A 17,643-nucleotide genomic window follows, 5' to 3' on the forward strand; every position below is an offset into this window, starting at 1 on the left:
AAGAGGAAAAAAGCTAACTTTGGGAGCAGCAGAGGTTCTCAGCTGTCCAGGTGGGAGACACCCTAAGGTACACAACCCTCCCTGGAGGAGTGAGGTCCGGAGTGGGGGCGATACTGCTGTAAGCATCCTTCAGACTCAGCCCAAGTGAGAAGGGGGTCTTACTGTCTGGCTTTGCTGGCTATTGAATGCTGTGGGGACACCCCAGAAAAGCTATCAGCTGAAAGCCAAAAAGACCCGGGTCTTAAAGGGCCCACGCACAAACTCACTCATTGCAGCAACCTAAAATCACCAGAGAGAAGGCTGACAGTCCTTTGGTGAAATGAGACTCACCTGGTGGGCTCTGGGGGCATCTTGGTAAGAGGAGGGACCTCTCTGGAGACTGAGACATTGGTGGGGGTCATTATTCTGACCTGGTCCAGGCGTGCTGATATGGACACTGACAGGGGCCATTGAGGTTCATCCCTTGGGCTGTTAGCCCAGCAGTCTGCCAAACCCACTAGAGCACAGATTTAATCCAGTTTAGCCAGGGCAGGCAACCCGCCCTAGGGACTGGCCCCCCCTAGCAGCAAGCCCTCAGGCTTTGACTTTTTCAAAGTCAAAAGCTTGCATTGACTGGGTGCCTTGATCCTCTACAGGCAGGCAAGTGTGTCTGCGTCTGTGGGGCAGGGCCTCTGTGAAGACCAGATGAACGGTGGGGGGGCATTGGTGGAGAGGTGGGGGTCTCTGCAGTGTGGCATCAGGGTACACTCCAGAGGGTTGAGAAGGGTGCATGGAGCAGGACTGTGCTGACAGTATATGTGGTCCTGGGGGGGGTGAGGCTTATCAGCAGCAGAAGACTTGTGCTTCACAAATAGCCATAAAAAGGATCAGCCTCACCTTCCAAAGCCTGAAACAATTGAGTGCCCCATGCTGAGGGCTAGCCCCACTCAGCTGCACTCCTAGGAGAACTGACAACAGCCTTGTAGGCCTGAGGCCTATCACAACTGTAAGCCCCTGAGCCTAGCAACCAGCTACACTGGGTACCAACCCAACTAAGAGGAAAACTGCAATAAGAGAGTGCTGATAGACTTTGTAGCCAACAGTGCTGAGGCTCCCCAAACCAGACTTACACACAGCTGGCCAGGGAAGGAAAGATTAGATTCCCTAAGTACCTGCAGTGGGAGCAACCCTGCCACAGCAGAAGGACACAAGTAGCCCACAAAGGGGTCACTCCTGGTTCTTATGCACTGGTGATGAGAAGGAAGCACACTGCTGGGCCTCATAAGGCATCTCATACATAAGGCCACTTCTCCAAGATCAGGAGACTTAGTCAACTGACCTACTACAAAGAAAATAGCACAGAGAAAGAGGGATAATGAGGAGGCAAAGGCATACTTTCCAAGCAAGGGAACAGTACAAAACACCAGAAAAAGAACTAAGTGAAGCAGAAACTAGTGACCTACTTGGTAAAGAGTTCAAACAAAATATGAGGATGTTCACAGATATACTGAGAAGACTGGATGAACACAGTGAGCTCATCAGCAAAGAACTGGGAGATATAAAAAAGAACCAATCAGAAATGAAGAATACAATACTCAAAATGAGAAATTCACTAGAGGGACTCAATAGCAGAGTAGAAGATGCAGAAGAACAGATCAGCAAGCTAGACGAAAGACTAGAGGAAATCACCCAAGCAGAACAGAAAAGAGAAAAAAGAATTAGACAGAACGAGAACAGTCTAAGGGAACTCTGGGACAATATCAAGCATCCTAACATTCAGATTATAGGGGTCCAGAAGGAGAAGAGAGAGACAAAGGGGCAGAAAATTTATTTGTCTAAATAATAGAGGAAAATTTTCCTAACCTGAGGAAGGAAACAGACATCCAAGTTCAGGAAGCACAGAGAGCTCCAAACAAGAGAAGCCCAAAGAGGCCCACACCAAGACATATTATAATCAGAATGTCCAAAATTAAAGACAAAGAGAGAATCCTAAAAGCAGCAAGAGAAAGGCAACAAGTGGCATATAAAGGGAAGCCCATCAGGCAGTCAGTGGACTTCTCAGTCGAGACCCTACAGGCGAGAAGAGAATGGCACAACATATTTAAAGTGCTAAAAGGAAAAGACCTACAGCCAAGAATACTCTATCCATCAAGGATGTCATTCAGAACGGAAGGAGAGATAAAGAGTTTCCCAGACAAGCAAAAATTAAAGGAGTTTATCACCAAGAAACCAGTTCTACAAGAAATGCTGAAGGGACTTATTTAAGTGGGAAAGAATATCCACAAATAGAGATTTAAAAAAATCAAAAAAACCCCACAAAACAGCAACAAACAAACCAGGCAATATAATCACTTGTAAGGTAAAAGTATAGTAAAGGCAGCAGATCAACTACCTGTGAAGACAATATGAAGGTATAAGGACAAACGTACTAAAATTACCTATTTCAATGATAAGAGGGTAATGGATATACACACACTAAACAAAAGACTATATATGATGTGAAAAACATATAATGTGGGAGGAGGGGAGTGAACAAGTAGAGCTTTTAGAAAGAGGTCAAGCTAGAGAGTCTATCTACTCAATATAGACTGTTATATGCATAGTATATTAAATAGGATCCTCATGGTAACCACAAACCAGAAACCTATAACAAGCAGGAAAAAAAGTAAGACAAAAGAAATCAAACATATTACTAAAGATAGACATCAAACCACAAGAGAAAAAGAAAGGAACTGAGAAGAACTACTAAAACACCCCCAAAAAAGAAAAAATGACAAAATGGCAATAAATACATATTTATCAATAGCTACTTTAAACATCAATGGACTAAATGCTCCAATCAAATGCCATAGGGTGGCCAACTGGATAAAATAACAAGACCCATGTATATGCTGCATGCAAGAGACACACTTCAGACCTACAGACACTCACAAACTGAAAGTGAAAGGATGGAAAAAGATATTCCACGCAAATGGCAAAGAAAAGAAAGCGGGGGTAGCAATACTTATATCAGACAAAATAGACTTTAAATCAAAAACTGTAATAAGAGACAAAGACAGGCACTACATAATGATAAAGGGAACAATCCAACAAGAAAATATAACACTTGTAAATATCTACACACCCAACATAGGAGCACCTAAATATATGAAGCAACTATTAACAGACATAAAAGGAGAAACAGACAATAACACAATAATAGTAGGGGATTTAACACTCCACTTACACTAATGGATAGATCATCCAAACAGAAGATCAATAAGGAAACACTGGCCTTAAAGGACACATTAGACCAGATGGACTTAGTAGATATATACAGAACATTCCATCCAAAAACCACAGAATACACATTCTTTTCAAATGCCCATGGAACATTCTCCAGGATTGATCACATATTAGGCCACAAATCAAGTTTCAATAAATTTAAGAAGATTGAAATAATATCATGCATCTTTTCTGACCACAAAGTTATGAAACTGGAAATCAACTACAGAAAGAAAACCAGAAAAGCCACAAAAATATGGAGATTGAACAAAATGCTACTGAACAATGATTGGGCCAATGAAGAAATCAAAGAAGAAATTGAGAAATTCCTGGAGACAAATGAAAATGAAAACACAACATGCCAAAATCTGTGGGATACAGCAAAAGCGGTTCTACGAGGGAAGTTTATAGCAATTGAGGCCTACCTCAACAAAGAAGAAAAATCCCAAATAGACAATCTAAAAGTGCACCTAAAGCTACTGGATAAAGAACAACAAACAAAGTCCAAAATCAGCAGAAGGAAGGAAATAATAAAAGTCAGAGCAGAAGCAAACGAAATAGAGACTAAAAAGACAGTAGAAAAGATTAATGAAACCAAGAGCTGGTTCTTTGAAAAGATAAACAAAATTGACAAACCCTTAGCTAGACTCACCAAGAAACAAAGAGAGAAGGCTCAAATAAATAAAATCAGAAATGAAAGAGAAGAGATTACAACAAACACCTCAGAAATACAAAAGATAATAAGAGAATACTATGAAAAGCTGTACGCCAACAAATTGGATAATCTAGAAGAAATGGATAACTTCTTAGAAACAACCTTCCAAAACTGGACCAAGAAGATGTAGAAAATTTGAATAGACCGATCACCAGTAAGGAGATCAAAACAGCAATCAAAAACCTTCCAAAAAATAAAAGTCCAGGACCAGATGGCTTCCCTGGTGAATTCTACCAAACATTCAAAGAAGACTTAATACCTATCCTTCTCAAACTCTTCCAAAACATGGAAGAGGAGGGGAGGCTTCCTAACTCCTTCTACGAAGCCAACATCATTCTGATACCAAAACCGGATAAGGACAACACAAAAAAAGAGAATTACAGGTCAATATCACTGATGAACATCAATGCAAAAATCCTCAACAAAATGCTAGCAAATCGAGTACAACAATACATTAAAAAGATCATACATCATGATCAAGTGGGTTTCATTCCGGGGAGGCAGGGATGGTTCAACATCTGCAAATCTATCAACGTGATACATCACATTAACAAAATGAAGAATAAAAATCACATGATCATCTCAATAGATGCAGAGAAAACATTTGACAATATACAGCATCCATTTATGATAAAAACTCTAAATAAAATGGGTATAGAAGGAAAATATCTCAACATAATAAACGTCATATATGACAAACCCACAGCAAATATCATTCTCAATGGAGAAAAACTGAAAGCTATCCCTCTAAGAACAGGAACCAGACAAGGATGCCCACTGTCACCACTCTTATTTAACATAGTATTGGAAGTCCTAGCCAGAGCAATCAGGCAAGAAAAAGAAATAAAGGGGATCCACATTGGAAAAGAAGAAGTGAAACTGTCACTCTTTGTAGACAACATGATTTTATCTCTCGAAAACCCTAAGGAGTCCACTAAAAACTTTTAGAAATAATAAAGGAATACAGTCAAGTCTCGGGATACAAAATCAATGTACAAAATCAGTTGTGTTTCTATACACTAACAACAAAGTAGCAGAAAGAGAAATTAAGAATACAATCCCATTTACAATTGCAACAAAAAGAGTAAAATACTTAGGAATAAACTTAACCAAAGAGGTGAAAGATCTGTACACCGAAAACTATAAAACGTTGATGAAAGAAATCGAAGAAGACTCAAAGAAATGGAAAGATATTCTGTGCTCTTGGATTGGAAGAATTAACATAGTTAAAATGTCCATAATTCCTAAAGCAATCTATAGATTCAACGCAATCCAGATCAAAGTTCCAACAACATTTTTTACAGAAATAGAACAAAGAATCCTAAAATTTATATGGAACAACAAAAGACCCCGAGTAGCCAAAGGATTCCTGAGAAAAAAGAACAAAGCTGGAGGTATCACACTCCCTGATTTCAAAATACACTACAAAGCCATAGTAACCAAAACGGCATGGTACTGGCACAAAAACAGACACACAGATCAATGGAACAGAATTGAGAGCCCAGAAGTAAACCCACACGTTTATGGACAGCTATTATTCGACAAGGGAGCCAAGAGCATACGATGGAGAAAGGAGAGTCTCTTCAATAAATGGTGTTGGGAAATCTGGACAGCCACATGCAAAAGAATGAAAATAGACCATTCCCTTACACCATGCACAAAAAACAACTCAAAATGGATTAAAGACTTGAATGTAAGACCCGAAACCATGAGACTTCTAGAAGAAAACATAAGCAGTACTCTCTTTGACATTGGTCTTAGCAGCATATTTTCAAGTCCCATGTCTGACCGGGCAAGGGAAACAAAAGAAAAAATGAACAAATTGGACTACATCAAACTAAAAAGCTTCTGCACAGCAAAGAAAACCATCAACAAAACGCAAAGACAACCTAACAATTGGGAGAAGATATTTGCAAACCATATATCAGATAATGGGTTGATGTCCAAAATATACAAAGAACTCATACAGCTCAACAACAAAAAAACCAACAATCCAATTAGAAAATGGGCAAAAGATCTGAACAGAGATTTCTCCAAAGAAGATAACAACAGGCACATGAAAAGATGCTCAACATCATTAGCTATCAGGGAAATGCAAATCAAAACTATAATGAGGTATCACCTCACTTCGGTCAGAATGGCTATAATTAACAAGACAGGAAACGACAAATGTTGGAGAGGGTGTGGAGAGAAGGGAACACTTGTTCACTGCTGGTGGGAGTGCAAACTGGTGCAGCCACTATGGAAAGCAGTATGAAGTATCCTCAGAGAATTAAGGATAAATCTATCATATGATCCAGCTATTCCACTGCTGGGTATTTATCCAAAGAACTTGAAAACACAAAGGCATAAAGATACTTGCACCCCTATGTTCATTGCAGCATTATACACAATAGCCAAGACTTGCAAGCAACCTAGGTGCCCATCAAGGGACAAATGGATAAAGAAGATGTGGTATTTATACACGATGGACTACTACTCAGCCATAAGAAATGACGAAATCCAGCCATTTGTGACAACATGGATGGACCTTGAGGGTATTATGCTGAGTGAAATAAGTCAGGGGGAGAAAGCCAAATACCATATGATCTCAGTCATAAGTAGAAGATAAAAACGACCAAAAAAAAAAAAAAAACCAAACACATAGCATTGGAGATTGGACTGGTGGTTACCATTGGGGAAGGGGGGAGGGGGGAGGGCAAAAAGGGTGATTAGGCTCACATGTGAGGGGATGCACTATAATTCATGTTCGGGTGGTGAACATGATGTAATGTATACAGAATTCAAAATACGATGTACATCTGAAAAAATAAACATTTAAAAAAATTTAAAAATTAAAAAAAATTTGAAAAAAAAATTAATAACTGAGACATACCACATAGCGCTTCGGAAATGTTAATGTGCATGTGAGTCCCCTGCAGATCTGTTAAAACGCGGACTGAGTCTCTCTGACAACCTCCCGATGACGGTGACGCTCGGGCTGCGTCCATAGAGCATGAGGGGACACAACGCAGGGGCCCGAGGCCTGGCGCGCAGGCTGCTCAGCTCAGTGAAGTTTGCTCTCCTTCGTGGACGTCTTACCTCCCTTCCTGACCTCGCCTTACTTGGGAGAAAATAAGATGGCTTTCTTCATCTTTCTACCCTCCAAAGTTCTAACCTAATCAGAACGCCTTCCATACGAGAGGCACTGAATATATGCCAACTGAATGAGTGACACCCAGCTTTTAATAGCCATCCCTTCTTCCACAGTTATACACAGAATTTTTTCCTCTAAATTAATTTATTTTACATAGAGAGAATTTGTGAAAACAATCAGGAAAGCTCTCAATCTTTTAAAAAGTAAAAGATTGTATTTGCGGCATAATCCAGTGCATTTTCTTATGCTAATCAAAACTTTTTTTAAACAGCACATATCCATAATTAACTGAATTTATCTAATTATTTTTCCTTTTTTTGTAAATAAGAATTTAACAAATAAAAATAACTGTCATTTCGTTTTCTGGGGAAGTTTTAATCTTAAAAAAGCAATCATTTTCTTAGGATGTACCTTATACTTTTAAAGCAGCACAATAAAATTATAAGGACATCTTAGGAAGGTTTATAAAATACTTCGGACTTTTCACACTAACGGTATCATTAAAAAGATCAAATAGTATTGCTGTCAACGATAGGTACACCTTCGGCACAGTTTCACGTGTTTCTCCACTAATTCTGTGATCACCGTGACACGTGACTAAACGTCTCACGTCTGGTTTCTTCACTTGTAAACACTAGTGCTCCATGCTGAGAAAAATGGTACGCTGATAGGGTGTTTTAAGCACTTAAAGGAAACAAAGTGGAATATTATTTTCATTTCTAAGACGTTTACCTCTACAGTTTTACGGCTTTTTCGGTGTTTTGCGATGAGCCTGCCACCGACCACTATTTCTGAGGCACTAACAGAGGACGGGGGCCAAGGATCAGGCTTGGAAGCATCCCGCTGAGTTACACGACCCAAGAGTCTTGCACACGCACGTGTGGTTCCCTCTCTGCGCAGCAAACCGCGGTCCTGCGGCCCGCCGCCCGCCCGTGTCGCTCTGTCGTCTTTGTTGGCCTGTGGTTGTGTTCCAAGACCAGACCCCGGGGGGCCGGGCGCTGGCGGAGGGCGGCCGGAGGCCGCGCGCAAGCCGAGCCCACCCGCGGGCGAGCTCCCCCCGGTTCCGGCGGCCAGCGGCCCCCTCAAAGCCCGGAGGCTGCCGGCGCGGGCACCCGGCTCGGTCTCCGGGGGAGGGCGGGGCCGGGGGCACCAGGACCGGGGAGGGGGCGGGGGGGGAAGAGGGAGCACGAGGACCGGGGAGGGGGCGAGAGAGCATGGGAGGGCGGGAACTCGGGGGCGGGGGTGGAGGACCGGGGAGGGGGCGGGGAGAGAAGGGGGAGGACGAGGATGGGGAGGGGGAGAACGAGGACCGGGGAGGAGGCGAGGGAGCATGGGAGGGTGGGGGAACTCGGGGGCGGGAGATGAGGACGGGGTGGGGGGGAGGAATGGGGGAACGAGGGAGGGGCGGGGACGGGGAGGGAAGGCTGCAGGCCCAGGGCGGCCCCTCCTCCGCCGGCGTCTCCCCAGCGCCGTCCCTGTCTGTGCCGCCCGCCATCTTGCGCGGGTTCCCGGGTGGGGTGGGCAGGAGGGGCCTGCGCCTGGCCGAGGTGCCGCGCGATTGCGGAGCCGTGACGCCGCCCAGCTCCCCGCCGGCCCGGGCCCTCCTCCCCGCCAGCCCGCTCCCCGTCCCCGCCGGCCCGGGCCCTCCTCCCCGCCGGCCCGCTCCCCGTCCCCGCCGGCCCGGGCCCTCCTCCCCGCCGGCCCGCTCCCCGTCCCCGCCGCCCCGGGCCCTCGTCCCCGCCGCCCCGCTCCCCGTCCCCGCCGGCCGCCGCAGTGCCGGGAGGCCCGGAGCCCTCAGAGACGCGCGTGCGCGGAGCGCGGCGGCCTCCGGTGCGGAGCGGAGGGTCCCCGCCGCCAGGGCGCGCCCTGGTAGTGCTCGTCGTTACGCGCCGCAGATTGTTCTTAGCTGGGACTTGCGACAGGACCCTGGAGTTTTAAATCCCCCTTTTCTGAAGCTTTGGAACTGTAACATGTTCAATTTTAATTATTAAAAAAATTTGCTATACTAGAATATTTTCTTTTTAAAAGTTTTTTGATAATACACTTAATGTGGCTCAAACTGATGAGAATTTTTAGGCTGCTTAATTTTAAAACGGTTTATGATGAGGAGTTTTAGGCTGGTTACTTTTAAAACTGCAGATGAGAAGCAGGCTCCGAGGACTGGAATTTTGCTTGCCCTTTTGAGAGACATTTGCGTTTGTGAAGGAAGGGGGGGATGACCTCGTAGGGACCTGAAATTGGCCACCCCAGGATGTGTCTCTTTGGCATCGGGACTGTTTGGGGCTGATTGCTTTTGATAACAGGGACAGGGAAGGAGGCTCTGAGGAATGGAACTTGCCCTTGTTGGGACACATTTACGTTTGTAAGGTAAATCTCTATCTGTAAAAGGTGCCTCCCTCTCTGTACCAGGAAGAAGGGAGATGACGTTGTCCCTAGAAACTCTTAATGGGGAAGGCAAGAACTTGATTTGGTTGCTGTCTGGCAATCTCATGTAACTGATTTAGGGTGGTGGCTTCTAACCTTTCTAACCTTTACTTAATCCGATTTGATTCTTGTCTGAAAGTCATGGGATCACCCAATGACCAGACCCCACCGGCGCTGATGCCATTTTAACTTTTTTTCATATTCCTTCCTTTGTCTTGTAAAGAGATAACCCACATACCCATGCCTTATAAAATTAGCCCTAACCCTCAACTCGGGGCAGCAGCAGGAGCTCTGACTTCCTGTGGGTCCTGTCCCCATGCTACACTATTCTCTAAATAAAAGAGCACTACTGCCAGATCTTGAGAGTCCAAGAAATCTTTCTTTCGACTCCTCGGCTCACCGACCCCGCATCAAAACGAATATATATTTTTAAAACTAATCTTCGATTATTTTAAGTGCATATATGTACTAATTTAAATGATGATGTTATGTATAAAAAAATTATAAACTGTTAACTTTGAGGCCTTCAAAATACAACGTATTAGTATTTAATGATTAACAGAGTTTTTATGCTCCTTTTAGTAATTCTGGTTATATAATCTCTCAGTAAACCCTAAGCAAACTCTTGTTATTTGTGAAAGTAAGTATTTTTCTATAGAAGATATTCATGTGATGCTGTGATGAGCATTCTGTTCGGAGTTGAATATAGACTACTGAATCATCACAAAGTGGCCTAGTAGAAGATAGACACATATAAAATGAATACAATTGTGTACAGTGAATTCTTAACGTCCAAAAATATGGGAAAGTAATCATTAGCATTCCTGTATATTTAACTTTCATAGTCATTCTGGTCTAGTTTTCTTTTGAAGACTCCCTCTTTCCATATAGATAATGAAGGGCTTTGAATAAATGTTAGGAAACCTAACTTTGGTCCGCAGGTTTACCACCCACTCACTATGCTTTTTCATATGTTGTTTGCAGTTCCTTTTTCTGGAGTGCCTTTCCCTTCTCTCTCCCTGCCCTAACGTTCACCCTCCACACACACCCGGCTTTTCCCTCCTGGTTGTCAGAGACCTCCTTGAAGGTCATGCTCTGCTCAGGGTTTCGTCAGCCTCTTCCTGTGTTATAGAGCCTTTCACATTGGTTTGCAATGACTTTGTTTATTTGCTTGTTTCCTTCTGCCAAACTGTAAGCTCTTGAGGACAGGATGTGCTTTATTTGTTCACATATCCCCGATGCCCAGAACAATTTTTAAATTTTTGTATCTAAAATAATAGATATTTTAAAAATTAAGACCAGAGGTAGTCTTCTCAATAACGTATTGAGAATCAAAGCTTTGTATTGTTTAGATTATTCCAAACCACATTAATCTCGCCTTCTCTGAACTCCTATAGTATATTTAAGACTATACTGTTTCTCTAAGCTTTGGATGAGTAAAAAAATATTTAGTGTATGTTAATTAACCCCCTCTCCCAACTGGGCTTGAAGACAGGAGCCTAATCTTATACCTTTAAATACCCACTGTACCTAGCCTAATTTGGGACACATATTAGGAGCTTAATACATACTTTCCAGTTGACGAATTAGCTGAGAAGACATAAAAGTATATAATTATTCTGGAAAGTTTTCCACAAAGTGAAAAAATGGTCGTCCAACTGACAAAATAAAGGCCCACAATGCCGATGAGTAATTGTCTGTGTCATGCTGGTGTTTCACCGACTTGCCACTTTCCTTTGGTTGTGGAAACCTGACCTCTGGTGTTATTACACTTTTAACTCTTTATAATTATTATTAGCTTACTTTGGACAATGGCAAACTAACTACAGCCATTCTTTTTCCTTAGAAAATATTTTGTTTCTGAACTATAGATGGCGTAACTTTGTAATACTATATGCTGCTAAAGCATTCTTTCACTTAGAAATCTCATAGTGATTTTTTCAGAAGTTTAGAATTGGAACATTAATTTTTGATCCCACTCGTGGATATTATACAACTTTAGGGCTAACTCAGAAAAGTAAGGGCATCGTTTTAGACCACGACACTTATTTGATTAATTATTTAGTGGGTCCAGATGGATATGCACAGGTTACCGGTTACGTCCTTTTGCATGTTTGATTTACGGTGAGCTGAATCTGTTCAGACAGGCATCAGCCCCGTGCCGGTGAGGGACACGGAACTTCTGTTTCTTCTGAATACAATTGTCTCAGTTGCCTAAGATGTGGCTGAAGAGGAAAGGGTAAGTGGTGTGAATAATGCAAAATGGTAGTCAAAACAATGTTCACACCGTGTTTGCTTTCCTAGTATGGAGATCACTGAAATCTCCTTGGACTAGGTAAAATTAGAAAAACGAAAGCTAGCTTTTCCTCCGTCATTGCCTCATGCAGCCCTCATGATCCTGGGCAAGTAATGTAATCTCTTTAAAACTTAGTTAACTCAAAAAAATAGAAATAGCAGTGTCCAAACTCCCTACTTTAGAGTTTTCGTGAGACTCAATGGATGTAACTGAGAGTTTTGAAAAGTTGAAAGAACTTGCAAGGAAATCCACTCTCTTTAAGAGAAATAAACCGCACTTGCACAGAGGAGGGAGCACGCGGAGGTCAAACCCCAGCTTCTTTGCTGAGTTTCAGCATCCATTGGGAGAGTTTGCTTTTCCAGTGCTTCAGCTACAAACGGGAGGTGGTCTGACCCCAGGCCTCACTCTTCACTCCTAGAACCTGCTGCCTGCATGAGAGGACGCATCCCTTCCCTGGATGATTCACAGCAAGGACGTCCAGTCCTTCAAGGCAGACACTGCCCCCACCCACAAGGTGAGGAGCCTCACCCTGTGATGTCAAAAGGAAAGCCATATCAGAATACACCCGAATAAGGGTGTGGTTTTGTTACAGTTATAATCACAAAAACAAGTCTTCTAAATACTTTGTCTACATTATCTCTTTTAATCCTTATGAGGCTGACACTAGTATCCCGTTTTATGGCTGAAAAAGCTACATCTTCACATTAATGACTGCTTAAGGTCTCCCAGTTAGTAAGAGAGCCGGCTAGGAATCTAGTTCTGACTGCCGAGCCACAGTGCTATCCTGCTTCTTTATAAATACATCATTGTTATGTCCTATTTAGTAGCCTAAATACTGAGAGGAAAATGTTAAGGGCAAAAGTTTTAGGCAGAATTAGTTACCTTCCTCTCCACTTTTTTTACTGCTTCAAAACATCTAACAAAGCAACTGGCAGAGACTCTGAGGGCCTTTAAGGGAACCAGATAATGGCGTGCACAGTGTCGTTGACAAAGAAACTCAAGGCCTAGCTTTTGGTTGGCAGGAGAGGAGCCCAAACTCGCTCTTCTACCACGACCTGGTGATCGCCCATGTTCTCTTGCCTCCCCACCTTCCTGCCGATTGAGGCCTCAGGCCCCTCGGCAATGAGGGAGAATCGGGCTAAATTCTTGGCCCTGGACCAGAGCATCTTCAGCGCCGGAGCACCTTCGGCCTGTCAGGGGGACCCAGAGCAGGACGCTGGGACTGCAGCACTGGGGGCAGCTGGAAAGTAAATCTTACAGGAAACCACAACTCTTCAAGCATTTGGAAAAATCACTCCCTGGACCTGTTTCTCCCAAAAGCACCTTTCTTTCTGTTTCCCTTAAAAACACACATCGACACAGCAAGTCCTGCTTAATTCATTACCTAAACATTTCCTGTGTTAAGCAGCACTTTTCAGGGACACTCATTACTGAGCAACTTTTGATGAGTCTCTGCTCTTCATTCATTGAAAATAAGACCTGAAAGGTAAAGGTGGTAGCTGACTGAGAGATTCAATAAATGTTTATGATTGCTTGTATAAGCTCTTCCTCCTTAAATGTGAAAATAAAGGAAAAGTGTAGCATTATATTGGTAATTGACTTTGGAGTGACTTTTTTCAGTTCCAGCTTCAAAATTAAATCTTCGACATTAAGTTTTGTTGATGTTAACATTTACATGAGGAGATAATGCTGTACAGAAGAATCAAGCTAATAGTCTTAGCAGGTAAATGGACCCAGGACTGAATCTCATCCCCTGCTTATTAGCGATGTGACTTTGGACATTGTTCCTTCTCTGTACCCTCAGTCTCCCCACCTGAGGTTAGGTGGAGGTCAAATGGAGATCAAGAGATGATCGGCCAGTCAGGACGCGGAGGCCGCCTACGCTTCCCCCTGGACTGCTGGCCTGATTTAAGTCTTTGATCTATGGCCGCGTGACTCTCGAATGTCTCTAGGGCCTGGAGTGATACTGTTTGGAGCATTTTGTATGTTCTAGGAGCTATGCTGAGCATTTTATGTGGACTATCTTACATGATCATCACAATGACCCTCTAAGAAGGATGCTAATATGATTCCCATGTTAAAGATGAAGAAACCAAGAGTTAAGATCCCCAAATTGCCTCTCTAAGAGGAAAAGTGGCTTTTCTACTGCTGAACCCCAAAGCCCCTCCTGAGGTTCTGCCTCTGAGACCTTTAATTTCCACCGTGTCAAAGCCCAGGGCTCAGCCTGCTCTGCCTGCTCTGGAAGGAGGCGGTGTCCATCCAATGGGGTGAGGAAAGGGACTGTGAAGGGGCCTGGAGCATCGCAGTCTCCCAGCTCCACCCTCCTTGCCACCCTTGAATACAATCATGTAGACGATTTTATAATTCTGTTTCACTGCTGACCTGTGGGGAAAGTGATAGAATAATAAAATTAACAAATGGGAATGTTGTAAGTGTCCTGGAATCTTAGAAATGTTTACACACGTAATTCCTGATTCATAAAGTCCTTCACTCTCTCTGAGATGGTAAGAGGGTATCTCTGGCACATGTGGCTCTTCCTTCCCCACCATTTCAATACTGCCAGCACTGTGATTCATTTTCCTTCCCAGAGTTTACACAGAGTAACAATAATCCACATGGCTCTTATAGGACAAAAGAAAAGTAGCCTAGAGGATAAATAGGTAGTTACAGATATATGTATATATGGAGTTTTCAATTGCTGTATATAATCACCAAACAGATACTGAAAAGTAAATTTTCCTATTATTTTGTATTATGGGCAATTCCAATACCATGTACACCTTTAGAATTGAGCAGACAATGACTCAGGGCTGTGCCTCGCCTCAACTGTGAAGGCCTGGCCTGTGGTTATGGCCACTTACACTCAATAAAATGCCTGCAAATAACAATCAGTTGAGACTAAACATTCTCGTGAGCTGGAAGCTAACTTCTTGATAAGGTTCCACATTACGTAGTAACTGCCCTAGAACAGGGATCTGCAACCCCTTCTCCAGCAGAGAACATCACTGAGCAGCACAATGCAAGGAAAAAACCCTCACAGGCTTTGCTGGGTTTTTCTTTATACTTTTTTATTCAGGTCAGCTATACTTTCAAGAAGGTAAAGGAAGGTGTGAGATTGGGAATGACAGGAGCGAGGTTAGAAAGGAAGTTATTTTTACGAAGGCTTGAATGGGAAGGGAAAAGTCAATTATGCACAGGGAATGGGAGCAGGGAGGCCAGGGGAAAGTGGTTAACTGGTGGAGGATTTAACTAGTTCCCTAGTCCCTCTCATTTCTTCATAAATATTCACAATCCTTCATCACTCCCCTGCGGTGGCGGTCTCATTCATTTTCACCTCCCCCTCCATTCCTGGAGGAGGAACCTTCACTGAGGATTCAGAACATGGTGAGGAAGCGCCTACTGTGCACAGGACCGTCTGTTAGACGCAGTAGGGAGTTTGCAGACATGAGTGCTGACAGCTGCTCTCTGTTCGCTGAGACACTTTTAGAGCTGGGAGTTAGGAGCTAGCAGGTTTTTGGTTTTAGTTCTTTTTTGGTCACCCATCCCTTTTTGTCCCAAAGTTTACTAAAGTATTGACCCACAAAACTAAAAAACCTATCAGCAAAGCTACTTTTCCTTCAAATGATGTCTAGTGCATGCCATACCCTTCCCACGGCCACAGCATGCCCCCCAGTGGTTTGCATCTACAATACGTGAGCAATTATCGTCACCCAGAAGCCTGCAGAAGCGCATCGTTAGATTAGACAAATGGTGTCTTTCTCCAGGAGGTACGTGCAGGTTATTCCTATTTGTGAAGAGCAAGAGATTGCAAATTTAAGGAATGTGGCTAAATCTATTCACTAGGTTGTTTTATTTCAGCGCCTTGAGCAGGTTTCAAGGTCTTTGAATTCATAGACTTTTAAGTAGAATATTAGCTAGAAATTTAGTCCTAATTCTAGCTTATGTCACAGAGGAGAGGGCTGTGTACTGTATTTGCCCTAATGAGGCAACAACAACAACAAAAAAGGCATAACCAAGAATTTAATAAATACTTTTTAAATTAATGCTCACCAACACCAAACCCTCCCGCAATGATCTTCAATAACTATGCCTGGAGAGAATGAAGGCTTACATGTAGCTTCTTTTTAATGCCCTTCTCTTTAAAACGAGAGTGCCCCAAGGCTGTGACTCTGTCTTTCTTTACATGAATTATTTTTAAAAGAATGATCACTTTAACAATGAAGAGCAGAATGGGAGAGCCAGGGGCCTGGGACCCCGAATTTTATCTCTATTTTTGCTCCGATGGTATTTAGGACTATCTATTGCTGGAATTGCTGTGGGATATCTGTTAGCCCTCCATGCCTCCATTTCTTTAAAATGGGTATAACATTTTTAACACTTGATAACACTTATGCTTTGAAATCTTAGGATGATGATTATGATTTTTTCCATTAAGTATCACTCACCTGGTAACAACACGAATAGAATTTGAGGATCAAACATGTTAAATAGAATCACTATCTTGATAATGTTAAAGGCAAGTTTCATATCCAGTCCGGGGTCTATCCATCCATACGCCATCAAGTCTGCTGTACTCTCCTCTGGCCAGCCTTGCGCTATCCTGGCAATTAATGCTTCTTAACAGTCCAGAGCAAAATGCTACTATTGAAATAAATTGGACAAGAAAGATATCAGCTAGATATAACCCCAGTTTTAAATAGGACTATGCCTCAATAGTATTCTTTGTTTGTTTGTTTTTATTAGTAGATGTGATTTTTTTAGAGCAGTTTTAGGTTTACAGAAAAATTAAGTAAAAAGTAGAGTTCCCATATACTACTTTTCAGCTCCCCCTGAATACACAGTTTCCCCTATTATTAACATCCTGCATTAATGTGATCCTATTCTTTTCATTCTATTATATTCAAACAATTGGAGACAGGTATTGTTTTGGCAATAAGGAAATAAGTATTCTGGTGATCTTAAGCCGTTTGATCTGTTAGCTATTGACAGAAATACTTTGGCACCATTTACTCTCAGACAAAAATTATTTTATTTGGTAGGAATTCTCGTATTTAAGTAACTATTCAGTTAGTTGCGGGCACATTTTGCAACCAAACATAGTAAAAAAAAGCACTAAACTTACAACATTAAACTATAGACTGAGGGTCTACTTCCAATTCAGTTGGGTTAGAAAAGCTAAAAGAAGTCTTTCAAGTTCAAAATTTCATTAATTTATTAATCCCTTTTTCCCAAAATGAGTGGGAGACTATCTGGGGTGACTCATAATTTTTTTTATTTAGATGGTTCTGTTTATATTTCAAGATGTATTAAAAAAAATCTCCTACCTCAAATCCATGATCTCGCAAATATCATTGCTTAAGGTGAGACTAAATTTTAAAAATTAGTCAATTTATGTCAAATTAAAGAAAACATTATGTATCTAACAGCACATGTGACATATACAATTAACTGTATATCATGACATATGATATGACAAAAAACAGAAGTAAAGGATAACTGAATAAAGTTTGGGAAACACTGGGTTAATTACTGTCCTCATCCATTTCAGAGATTGTGCCAAACAGGGCTGTGTCCCAGAGCTCTTCTTTCTCATCTGTCCCCTCTAAATAATTTGGCTCAATCAATGAATAGACACCTTAGAATTTACACAGGGAAGACAGTACAGTAATAAAAGTACTATATTAGAGGAGAATGCCCAGAGATTAGGGAGCATGGAGCAAGAGCAATTAAATCTAATTCCAACATACCTTCAATATTTCTGGAAATCAGACAAAGTCCACAGGACCAATTTGTGAATAAAGAGAAGGGCTGATTAAACCTATCTTAGAG

General features: G+C 42.3%; 1 long non-coding RNA gene across 7 annotated transcripts in view; it reads right to left on the minus strand.

The window, feature by feature from the left end:
- The window catches only part of LOC103540091 (uncharacterized), a 98,311-nt gene extending 89,885 nt beyond the window's left edge, over positions 1-8,426 (minus strand). For 5 of the 7 annotated variants that reach the window (XR_011535243.1, XR_011535244.1, XR_011535248.1 and 2 more), the window contains exon 1: positions 7,827-8,233. This is a non-coding gene — a long non-coding RNA (uncharacterized lncRNA). Of the gene's footprint in view, positions 1-6,833; positions 7,062-7,826 lie in introns of all 7 variants that reach the window. The other 2 variants (XR_011535247.1, XR_011535242.1) reach the window with 2 other exon arrangements.
- Between the last annotated feature and the right edge of the window lie 9,217 nt (positions 8,427-17,643).

Source organism: Equus przewalskii, chromosome 31 (genome assembly GCF_037783145.1).
Source record: "Equus przewalskii isolate Varuska chromosome 31, EquPr2, whole genome shotgun sequence".
Taxonomy (NCBI): domain Eukaryota; kingdom Metazoa; phylum Chordata; class Mammalia; order Perissodactyla; family Equidae; genus Equus; species Equus przewalskii.